We start from the raw sequence: 13068 nt of genomic DNA on the forward strand, positions 1-13068 counted from the left end.
AATATGGTTCCCAGGGGACTTCGGCTGAACAAAAGACCCACAGTTGAATTTAATCAAGAATTTGTGGCAAAATGGGACACTATCTTATCTGAATGCTCCAAAAGACTTATTCAATTAATTATAGAACAAGAACGAAATAAAATAGGTGTGTTGGAGAATAAAATTAAAGAAATTGAAGTTTCCCTTGCACAATATTCAGGTCTGGATGCTTATAAGACCACGAAAGACCAGATAAACACTAAAATCATTGCCCTTGAGGATACAATCACTGCATTCAAAGAAAAAAAGTTTGTTCGTGATTTAAGGGACTATGAGGATAATAAAATCTACAATTGGCATAATTCCAGGAGATTTTTCCAAGCTGGTCCCAGATCCATATTGAAAAATCATAAAAGACGTAACAATTCTACTCGTGTCAATTTTTCTTCTACGGACTTTGAAACGACTGATGTGGACTCTACAGACTATAATACTGACACGTCCGATAATAATTTTGACACCCCATCCACTTCTTCAAGTGTGTCAAAAAACTTGAAAAATCAGCCGTTTTTTCAAAAAAATCGAAAAAAACAAGGAGGAGCGGCCGCAAACATAGAAAGTCATGTGTACCAACACAATCATTTCACGAGGGGGAAAAGGAAATGAATATTGATAATAATAATTTTTCTGTTATAAATATGTCGGCATGCATTTTAAACAGCAGTGAAATTAGTGTTTTGAAAAGGGGTTTAAATTTTGTTCCCAACAAGAGGTTTGATCTTTTTAAAACAATACTAGATGTTAATAAGTTTATCCGAAAATTAACAGTAAAAAAACACTTCTTTCACGATGAAAATGAGGTTAATGTTCCTAATGTTTCAAATGCATCAGCTGACATTTTTTTCTCTCCTATGTCATTTAAAGAACAAATGGCTTTACAAGATTTGCATGATTTGTCAAGTGATAGTGGTGCCGGACCCAATCCACATTGTGTGGTTTCCCACTTTAATGTTCCTAATCCCAGTTTTTATCCCATACCTTCGAGGTGTGATCAGATGACTGATTTCCAGAACATAGTAGAAAAGGAATTAACTGCTCTTTCTCATTTACAAGAACCAATGGTTCAAAATTTGTCTAAGACTGAGAAGGATGCGATTATTTCCTTGCAAAAAAACTCTAACATCATAATAAAAAATTCTGACAAGGGGGGGGCAGTCGTAGTTTTGGATACTGGACTTTATGAAAGGGAGGTATTGACTATGTTACAGGATTGTGATACCTACAGGAGAGTCGATCATGACCCCTCTGCAGATATAAAAAAATCCTTGGAAAAAATTCTAGAAGAAGGCTTACATTTGGGTTTAATTGATGAAAAATTGAGAGATTATCTTAATCCATCTTATTGTTTAATACCATTATTACATGCCTTACCCAAGTCACATAAAAACCAATTTCCCCCAAAAATGAGACCGATTGTCTCAGGTATAGATTCTTATACTGAACATCTAGCAGAGTGGTTGGATAACCACCTTCAATTTCTTCCTAAAATGTCTCCTGGCTATGTCCTGGATAGCAAACATGTGTTGAATATTATTTCTCAGATGAAATGGCAAGATAATTTTAGTTGGTTAACTTGTGATGTGCAATCACTGTATACATCCATTCCACATTCTCTTGCCATTTTAGCGTTGAAAGATTTGCTCAAAAAATATTCTGACTACTCACTTGAATTACAGGACTATTTGATTGACGTAACTGAGTTTTTACTCAAAAACAACTATTTTACCTTTTTAAATAAAGGATATATTCAGTTACAGGGATGTTCAATGGGCGCACGGTTTTCCCCCTCTCTAGCAGGCATATTTATGTTTTGGTGGGAAGAACAATATATTTTTAATCAGTGCAATCCTTTTTTCTCGGATATAGTATTATATCTGAGATTTATAGATGATGTACTTATTGTATGGCAAAATCCAAACAAAAAAATTGAGGATTTCATATCATATATTAATAATAATGCCCATAATCTCTTTTTCACTTTTTTTCATGATGTATCAAAAATTAATTTTTTGGATATACAATTCCATGGGAAGAGTGACAATGGAGAAATTAATTGCAGTCTTTATAGAAAACCCATATCAGGCAACTCATTATTACATGCGGGAAGTTGCCATCCAAAGCATGTTATAAATAACATCCCTACAGGTGAATATGTCCGTGCTAGGAGATGTTGCAACACCCAAAATGGTTTTGAGGCAGAATGCAGCACTATTGAAAAAAGGTTTTTGGCAAGAGGGTATAAAATGACAAATCTCCAGAAAGCCAAAACCAAGGCAATCAAAGTGAGTAGGTCACAATATTTGGACATGAATAAAACCAGAGATAATCCCCAGAAAGAATTGTCAGTTGTTTTTTCAACAGCATACAGTAAAAATTATTATGATGTAATTAAAATTATTAAAAAATATTTACCCATTTTATCTACAGATGACACATTACACAAAATCTTAAAAAATGGAGTTAAATTTGTTTCAAAAAGGAACATTACATTGGGATCCATGTTATCACCTAGTGATCATATGAATAGGTGCGGTTCCACTAAAAAAAACACTGGCAATTGGTTACCCAGCACAGGCTCTTTCAAATGTGGCCACAGATCGTGTGGACTATGCGGTTATATGTCAAATGTGAAAGAATTTTCTTCATTTACAGATAAAAAAACGTATAAAATAATGTCACTCATAAACTGCAGTTCAGACCATGTGGTTTATTTAATATCGTGTACTATTTGCCAGTTACAATATATAGGCAGCACTTGTCGTTCTCTCAGAAAGAGGATATCTGAACACATTTATGATGTTAATAATGCCACCACCAGAAAATTATCAGGAGCGTCTCAACATTTTCGCGACGCACATGCAGGTAATTTAACAGGCATGAAAGTTAATGCCATTGAAAAAATTCAACTACCTAGAAGGGGTGGAAATTTGAAAGATATCCTCTTTCAGAGAGAAATAAAATGGATGTTTTTAATGGGCACTAGATTTCCGAAAGGTTTAAATAAAAGAAATGAATTGATGTTTGCATATTAATCTGGCTAAAAAACTAAAAAAACTTTGTATATATATATAAGTGTTATAAGCATTATATGGAGTGATATAACTCAAGGGGTTAATGTTTTTGTAATTGTCTTGCTCTCTCCTTGCATTTGATCACATGTTTGGGTTCAGCCCTTTTTAAACAGTTCTGTGACTAGATGGTTTAGAGACTGAATAAGAACTGGATGTTCGAAACGCGTCCTCTCTGACATGGGCTTGACCACCATAGCATGGACTTTTTAATGATAAGAAAATAAAGGAAGTTTTATTTTAAAGAACAAAATGCCTGGAGTTTTGTGCTGGTGAAATCCTTCAACCAATTTCAAACCACAAGGAAGGGGTATACCGGGTGGTACAGGAGTATGAGCGGGTTTTTAGCAAGCACCCTCTAGATTTTGGGCAGATTAAAGGGGTTCAACACCACATCCCTACCGGTACACACTCCCCTATTAAAGAGAGATACAGGCCTATTCCCCCTGCGCACTACCAATGCGCCAAAGACATGTTGAGGAACATGAAGGAGGCAGGGGTTATTAGGGACAGCTGTAGTCCCTGGGCCGCTCCGTTGGTGCTGGTTAAGAAGAAGGATGGCACCATGCGGATGTGTGTGGATTACCGGAAGATTAACCAGATAACGCATAAGGATGCTTACCCTCTGCCCCGCATCAAAGAGTCCCTGGCCTCGCTGAGAACCGCTAACTACTTCTCCACCCTTGACCTCACCAGCGGGTACTGGCAGGTGGCCGTGGCACCGGAAGACCGAGAGAAGACTGCCTATGGGACCATTTTGCTGTACTTGGATGATGTGATTGTGTACTCACAGACGTATGAAGCCCACCTGGAGCACCTAGCCGAGGTGTTCGCGTCCCTTGCCAAGTATGGGATGAAGTTGAAGCCCTCAAAGTGTCATCTGCTGAAACCCAGAGTGCAGTACCTAGGACATGTGGTTGGTGCGGAAGGTGTCGCCCCCAACCCCGAGAAGATCACCGCCATCCAAGACTGGCCGAGACCGACCACAGTGAGGGAAGTGAGGCAGTTTCTGGGCCTGGTGGGATATTACCGTCGCTTCATTAAGGGGTACACAAAGATGGCTGCCCCCATGCAAGACCTCCTCGTAGGACAGACCAAGGGTGGTAGATCCCTAGTAGCCCCATTGGTGTGGGAAGAAAAGCATGAGGAATCCTTCCGCCAGCTGAGAACAGCCCTGACCGGAGAGGAAATCCTAGCGTACCCTGACTACAGCCGCCCATTCATCCTCTACACCGACGCCAGCAATGTGGGCTTGGGGGCTGTTCTATCCCAGGTCCAAGACAGAAGGGAAAAGGTAATAGCTTATGCTAGCCGAAAACTCCGACCGACTGAGAGGAACCCTGAGAACTACATCTCCTTCAAGCTTGAGCTCTTGGCACTGGTGTGGGCTATCACCGAGCGGTTCCGCCATTACCTGGCAGCAGCCAAGTTCACCGCGTACACAGACAATAACCTGCTGACCCATCTAGATACGGCCAAGCTGGGCGCGTTGGAGCAGCGGTGGGTGACCAGGTTAGCCAACTACGATTTCACCATCAAGTACCGGGCCGGCCGTACCAACGTCAATGCCAATGCACTCTCCCGGATGCCCCACCTGTCGGAAGAGGGGCCAGAGGATGATGACCTCGAAGAGATCGAGTTGCCTGCATTTCACCGGCCATTCACTGAGAAGGTGCACGTCTACCAACAACGGGTGAACCTGGATCCGCTGCCCCGACAGGACTGGCAGGAAGCTCAGGACCAGGCACCTGCTGTCCGCCTGGTCAAGACTCTAGTGGAACAGAGTTCTGCTGGGATAGACCCTGCTGCCCCTGCCAAAGCCCAACGTCTGTGGCAAGAACGGAACCGGCTATACCTACACCAGGGGAAGTTGTATCGCGAGCTGATTAATCCAAAGACTCACGAGAAGATCCGCCAGCTGGTGATTCCCCAGGCTAACGTGCCCACCGTCCTGCAAGCATACCATGATGGTGCAGTGCACTTCGGGTGGAAGAAGCTAGAGATGTTGTTAAGAGAGCGGTTCTATTGGAGTGGAATGCGGGAATCTGTGGAGGCCTGGTGCCGAGAATGTGGCCCCTGCGCATTGAGAAGGAAGGACGAGGCCAGCCAGAAGGCACCCCTACACCCGATCATTACACACCAACCGCTGGAGCTGGTTGCCCTTGACCATGTAAAGCTCACCCCCAGCCGAAGTGGGTACACCTACGCTCTGACCATCGTAGACCACTACTCGAGGTTCCTGGTGGTTGTCCCAGTTAAGGACTTAACCGGCCGCACCGCTGCTAAGGCTTTCCAGGCTTATTTCTGTTGACCGCATTGGTACCCGGAGAGGGTGCTTACCGACCAGGGTCCGGCCTTTGAAGCAGAGGTATTCCAGGAATTCTGCCAGTTGTACGGCTGCAAGAAAATCCGGACCACGCCTTACCACGCCCAAACAAATGGCATTTGTGAAAAGATGAACCACTTGGTCCTGGGCCTCCTCAAGACGTTACCACTGGAAGAGCGGAACCTGTGGCTGGAGAAGCTACCTGACCTGGTCGATATGTACAACAACATCCCTTCCAGCTCTACGAAATGCACTCCAGCATACCTGATGAGAGCTCGTCCCGGCCGGCTACCAGTGGATCTGGAAATGGGCTTGGAAGCTTCAGAAGCACTCCTGTCGACAGCTGAATGGGACACTCGGCGGAGGACACAGTACCGACAGGTCCAGGAGTATGTTGAAAAGAACTTGTGCCGGAGTCGGGGACAACAGGAGCAGTGCTTCAACAAGAAGGCGCCTGCCGGTTCCTTCCAACCTGGGGATGTAGTGCTGAAGCGGGAGGGCCCACAAGCTGGATGATCAATGGGAAAAAACCCCGTATGTAGTCCAGCCCACAGGATGGGAGAATGGGAAGGCCTACCAGATCAGCCGTTACCAGGGGGGGACTTTGGCCACGGTTTCCCGAGACCACCTGAAGAAGTGCCCACCAGCATTGAGAGTAGCGGATGAGGCTCCAGTTCCCAGTCCAGTGGAGAAGGAAAAAGAGGTAATCCACACCATGATGGGTGATTTTCCAGCAGACTGGCCTACACAGAACGGTGCGGTGATCCTTCCAGTGATACTGTTCCCACAACCCGTGGATGAAGAAATGATGGAAACGGTTAACCGCGAGCCAGTGCCCAGGGATGTACCTGTACCCAGCTCCCCTATGCCTCCGCCTGCCCCACATGATAGCAGGGAGGAGGAACTGACTGTTCCCTCTGCCCCACTGCCTGTCACCACTGACACCGGACCCCGAAGGTCCACTCGCCCCAACCTAGGTAGACCCCCACTTAGGTACAGGGAAACTACTCTTTAAAAGGGGGGGGCTTTATGTGTTGAGTGTACCAGTTTGAAAGTTTTAAATGATAAGTAAAGATGATCAACCAAAGAAGTTTACCTGATTGAACCGTGATTAAACCGGCCGTTGCCGGCAACTGTTGTCCCCGTAGGGACTGTGCAACCATTGCGTAAGGAACTGCTTACGGACAAGCCCGAGAACTTGCAGGGCAACCACAAACTTAGTGCAATGTAAATAAAAATGTTTGTTGGCTTGACACCGTTACCGCCTCCGGAGAGGCTGATTTGGGAGGATGGGCCTGGAGGAAAGGGATGGCCTAGGCCCGCCACTACCGTAACCAGTGGCGATCCTCCGGGGGTTCAGGGGTCCCCTTGGACGTGGGCCCCCTGAAAGAGACAGAACCCGCTCGGGCAACTTGGTGCTGGACTGGGGTCAAGGGGTGCTGCCCGCTTCTTAGGGGCAGCATCAGGGCCAGGTTGTTTGGGTGGGAGAAGAGCGGAAGCTGTACCGTTGTAAAATGTTTATGATGCTTTTACATGTTTTACCGTTTTATTCTTTTTCAGTTGTGAAAATAAAACCGGTGATGGACGGGCAGCCCGCGGACGGTCTGCATTTTACTATAGGGGAATGTGGCGCCCTGGACAAGCCAGGTCGTCACAGGTACTACACCAACACACTCTACACTCCGGCTAGGCACACCGAAGCTAAACACAAATCCTAGTTGCCTTCCTCCAGGGGCTGATGTCCACACCAGGGGGTGGGCCAGGCGGTTGATCCCACCCACCGAGGAGTTCACAGTCCTGGAGGCGGGAAAAGGAGTCAGATTAGAGATCAGTTTTGGAGTTAGAGAAGTGAAGAGGAGAGGAGACTGACCGTGTCCGGGTGTGTGGCCCGGGCACTCAGCAAGGTTGGCAGACGGTGGTGACCTTCTGCAGGAGAGGCTGATTGGAGTGAACCGTACGGACCGGGGATGGGCGGTGGCCCGCCGGTACCAGATCGGGGAGTGAAGAGAAGCCAGCACCATCCGGCAGGGCCTACGGACCCCGACCAGTCTAGGAGTCGCCGTAAAACCGGTCAAATCCGTTAGCGACAGGAACCTCCAGGGTTTCCCAGCAGTCAAGACCCGATTGAAGGCAACAGCTCACACCGTAGAGGGAAGCACAGTCACCGCCAAGGCTACAGTTCCCAGGGCCAGAGCCTGCGGGCAAAAGGGGCTCCCTCAGCATCCATCCAAGCTGGGGAGCGGGTTACCGGTGGGAAGCCCGCTAGATTTTGGGGGAATAAAAGGGGTCCAACACCACATCCCCACAGGTGCACACCCACCCATCAAAGAGAGCTATAAGCCAATACCACCTTCACATTGCCAGTGTACCAAGGACATGTTGAGCAACATGAAGGCGGCTGGGGTTATCCGTGACAGTTGTAGCCTTTGGGCAGCTCTGTTGATCCTGTTAAAAAAGAAGGACGGCACCACTCCCCGTATTGAGGAATCGCTAGCTGCATTGAGAACTGCAAATTATTTTTCTACCCTTGATCTCACTAGTCACTATTGGCAAGTGTCCGTTGCTGAGGCAGACCGGGAGAAGACCGCCTTCGCCACCCCTATGGGTCTCTGCGAGTTCAAAAGCATGCCCTTCGAGCTGTGCAATGCGCCAGGAACCTTCCAGAGGCTGATGGAATGCTGCTTGGGACAAGATTTTAGGGTGTATAAAAAGGGAGATTAGATCCCGTGATCCCAACGTATTGTTACACCTCTATAAATCACTTGTAAGGCTACATCTGGAATATGGGAACCAGTTTTGGGCTCCACATTTTAAAAAGGACATTCAGAAGTTAGAGTCAGTTCAAAGGTGGGCAACTAGACTACTACAAGGAATGGAAGGCCTCCCATATGATGACAAGTTGAAAAAGTTATTAAGTGATTATTGGCTGCAATGGGGCTTTCAGGCTGGTGCCAGCCTCTCTTCTTAGCACACAGGAACCACAATCCCTACACCATGCTTCAATGGATTCTCTCATCCCAGCCCAGTAAAACTACATATTTTACACAGTCATAAGCAGCCCATGGGCATTCACCTGCATTCAAACCAATAACAGCTCATAGACCAGACAATCCATCTACCACTGGACCAAAGACAGGAAGTTAAATCCACTGCCTGCGGTAACCAACTTAATCCTATAGGCTACTCACACAACAAACCCAACAGAAAGGAAAAAAACATGGCTTCGATTATCCATCCAATGAAAACGCATAACCATTGTGAGCCATTGGACAATGCAATTGGACACATGGTGACATGGTGCACGGCCCAATGAATCAAGTCTTTACTTCATATTCACGGTTTAAGCCCTTGGGTTCTAATGTGCCCAGAGTACATATCCAGAAAGATTCTCTTTCTTTGAGCTAAACACAAGTCAACAATACATTGTAAGCAGATTCTATTACCAGTCCCACACCATTTTGTGACGCATAATCACACAGTGATCCAATTAAGATTCCAAGTCATCGAACATGTCCAAGCCATACGCAGAGGAGGCAATAGAATTAGGAAGCTCAAAGAAAGGGAATCTTTCTGGATATATACTCTGAGCACATTGGAACCCAAAGGCTTAAACCATGAATATGAAGTACAGACTTGATTCATTGGGCCATGCATGGACATAATGGACATAATTCTTATAGGCAGGACAGGTAATAAGGAGCACAAGGGATATGCTAAAATGTGTTGTGTGACAAGACAGACACAGGAAAGGAGATGATAACAGGTGTAGGGACCAACAAGGTGAGACAAGGGGTATCAGGATAGGGTCAAGTAGTTATGAATGTAGTAATGGGGCAGGCATAGAGAATTGTATGCGAATGTGAATTACAATAAGTCACTAAGGAAAGGAATATGTGAGTGTGTGCCTAATGTAAACTAATATTGTACTGGCAAAATTATAGATGGAAAGGGAGAAGGGGAGAGGGGAGAGAGGAGGCTGTAATTGACTACAAGGGTATGAGTTATGAGTGATCATAGGGATAGTGCTACATAAGTGGAAATACCTATGGAGGACCGGATGTGTAAGCGCATACCTTATACAAACCTATAGAGTGCTGATGGGTGAGAGTGTGATGTTAGATATAAGACATCCTATAGTGAATAGTGAGCCGTAATCAAGTGCAACAGGGATATTTCACGTGACTATGGGAACCTGGAAGGTAAAGAAAGGGGAGAAAAAACTGTTAGACAAGGTAATCAGACAAACATGACAAATAAAAAACAAGGAAGAATGGAACTCCATACATAGTGGAACCATATATAGTGTGAACACGAAAAAGAACCGGGCGTTAGAAAAAATGTGCACGGCCCAATGAATCAAGTCGGTTCTTCATATTCATGGTTTAAGCCCTTGGGTTCCAACGTGCCCAGAGTATATATCCAGAAAGATTCCCTTTCTTTGAGCTTCCTAATTCTATCGCCTCCTCTGCGTATGGCTGGGACATGTTCGATGACTTGGAATCTTAATTGGGCCACTGTGCGATTATGCGTCACAAAATGGTGTGGGACTGGTAATAGAATCTGCTTACAACGTATTGTTGACTTGTGCTTAGCACAAAGAAAGGGAATCTTTCTGGATATGTACTCTGGACACATTAGAACCCAAGGGCTTAAACCGTGAATATGAAGTACAGACTTGATTCATTGGGCCGTGCACCATGTCACCATGTGTGCAATTGCATTGTCCAATGGCTCACAATGGTTATGCGTTTTCATTGGATGGATAATCGAAGCCATGTTTTTTTCCTTTCTCTTGGGTTTGTTGTGTGAGTAGACTATAGGATTAAGTTAGTTACCGCAGGCAGTGGATTTAGCTTCCTGTCTTTGGTCCAGTGGTAGATTGATTGTTTGGTCTATGAGCTGTTATGGGTTTTAATCCAGGTGAATGCCCATGGGCTGCTTATAACTGTGTGAAATATGTAGTTTTACTGGGCTGGGATGAGAGAATCCATCGAAGCATGGTGTAGGGATTGTGGTTCCTGTGTGCTAAGAAGAAAGGCTGGCACCAGCCAGAAAGCCCCATTACAGCCAATAATCAACCGCTAGCCGCTGGAACTCGTTGCTCTAGATCATGTCAAACTCACACCAAGCAGGAATAGATACATTAGCCCACCATCCCACCCAAAGAGCAACTTCTGCTGCGCAGCTGGCTTTCTAGGCAGCAGCGCTATTGTGATGTCAGCGGGGGACATTGTGACAAGCCAGTGTTCCGTCACTTCATGTTGTGCACTGTTCAAACGGAAAATACATCAACAGGCAGACTACAGAAAAGCTTACTAACAAAGGTTAGAGAGGGGCTTTCTCAGAGGGCTTTTTACAGTTTGTCTATTCCCAATTATCCGTTTAAGTATGCTTAATGAAAGTACTAATTCTTTCATAGGCCGCCCATTCTTAGTATTTGACGTTCCTTATATTGCGGTATCAGGCTTCGCAGCAGGTTGCAAAACATTCATCACCCATGACTGTCCCCAATTGGGCTCAGAAGCTAAATGTCTATCATGACCTCTCTTTTTGAAAGTCCAAGAGCAAGCAAACTCTTCCTCCAGGAGAGGGAGCCAACAGATCACTAAAGACATCATCATTGCTCAAAGAAAACACCGAAAAACAATGGAAGCTTTAATTGGAGTGGAATCTGATAGACAGCACCTGATGCCAAGTCTGCATCTTCTAACACCTGCAGTCACTGCAGCAGCTGAATCCAATGTGTCCAAAAGGGATCTATTCTATTCAATTGCAAATGATCTAGATAAGACTGAGAATAAGATACTGCACGGGACATAGCAGAGTTGGTCAAGTTGAGTGGAGATGAGTTTGCTATTTGGCACAGCTTTTGCATCAATAAAGCAAGTAAAAGGTGTGAAAGATAAAAAAAAGGGTGAAAGTGTGAAAAGTGAATTGGCCAAATTGAGGTGCATATAAAGTTTTTGCTTTCTTTCAATTCACTAATGGGGCTCATTTGAATCAGGTGAATTGAGTTCTGCTTTTGGAAACTGGGTTAAGAAGGGGTGCACCGGTCCTGGAGGTACTGCAATACCAGGTCAATGCGTGGAGTGGACAGAGCAAGATTTTTTCCATCTCCTTGTTCTAAAAATCCATTTAATATATGGTCCCCAGAGAGGGGATGTATCAGATATTAAACTGATAAGAACAGATTTAATTTTTTTTTTTTTCTGTTTATCAGTAGGACTTCAAAATAACAAAGGTGATCGCCTCCCGTTGCCTGGGAACCGTCCAGGCACAAGAGGGCTATGTGTCACCAGAAGGCGCACACACTTCCTCAAGGCCGGCAGACGTGCAATCCCAGGCACCTTCCAGTACCGACCAAGGTAGCGTCCTCCGAAACTACACTTGATCTTAGCCAAAAGGCCGAGAAGCTATAACCCGAATTGGTTACGGCCTTGAGTGGCACCCTGGCCTATACCGGACACATCTTAGGGAGAGGGAGACAAACCCACGCCTACAGAAGACATTTTGTCACCCAAGCCAACCCTTGAAAAGGCTGTTTTGCAGAGCAAAAACAAGAAGAATGATGCTTTTTGCAGCCGCCGCCCACTGCAATTAATCTGAATAACTCCTCCTCCTCCAAGCACCTCCCCTCCCCCTTGCAGTCTTTCCAATTCATGATACAAAAAGACGGACGGACAGGACAGGACAGGACAGGCTGCCTGACTTTCCGTCACTGCCACCCTTTGCCATCCTTGCCCGTAGAAAGCCCTTTCATCATCCCCAAACCCTAATCTTTTCCCTTCCCTTCCCAGCTGCGTCTCACTCCCTTTCATTAGGAAGTGAGCGCAGCCTTTTCTCCGTTCTGCACATGCGCGACGTTAAACACAAATGCGCAGGCGTGCGTTCCATTAGTCTCACTGCATTCCACTCCCATACAGGAAGTGGGCGCAGCTATTACTACGGTCGCACATAAAAGAACCCACGGCCACCACTGCACACAGCTGACTCCACCACAGGACACCCACTTCTACACCAACGCAGGTAAGACAGGATCGGCACCTCTATGCTCCCGTTACAATCAGGCTCAGTCACCATGTGATAACGCTCTCAACTCTTTAGTTGCAGGCTCCCCTTGCTTCACCTCCACTGGCTGTGCTGCCATTTCCTCTCCCACCTGGAAGGTATACTTTATTCCACTATTTTCCTGTTTCTCTCTTCCCCCTTTTCCCATAACCTACTTTTATCTGCATTTGTGGGGTATCTATATGCTATTTACATCATAGTTTTATTCATTAATATGGAAGGGAAGAGTGCCCATGAGAGTGTTGAACTGCGGAGAGCAAGAGATTAAGCTGCTCCGATTTGCCACCATTGATAAGCTGTTCTCAGTAGATACACATGCTATCCAAACAGCAGCATCCACCATTGCTTCAGCGCACCCATTCAGTGACAGCTCACCAAGTCAGCCAGAGGAGTGGTGTAAGGAATTACACGTAGGCACTGACTCCACACCTTCACATCACAAGAAGGGGGTCTACAGGCTAGTGCAAGAATACGAGCAAGTCTTCAGCAAACATCCGCTAGACTTTTGAAGAATAAAAGGGGTCAAACACTACATCCCCACAAGTGCACACCCACCCATCAAAGAGA

General features: G+C 45.6%; 1 pseudogene; it reads right to left on the reverse strand.

Annotated features, from left to right (window-relative positions):
• Window positions 1-11472: 11472 nt before the first annotated feature.
• On the reverse strand, window positions 11473-11679 carry LOC142259366 (U2 spliceosomal RNA; annotated as a pseudogene).
• Window positions 11680-13068: the final 1389 nt, after the last annotated feature.

This window comes from Anomaloglossus baeobatrachus (genome assembly GCF_048569485.1).
Source record: "Anomaloglossus baeobatrachus isolate aAnoBae1 chromosome 7 unlocalized genomic scaffold, aAnoBae1.hap1 SUPER_7_unloc_1, whole genome shotgun sequence".
Taxonomy (NCBI): Eukaryota; Metazoa; Chordata; class Amphibia; order Anura; family Aromobatidae; genus Anomaloglossus; species Anomaloglossus baeobatrachus.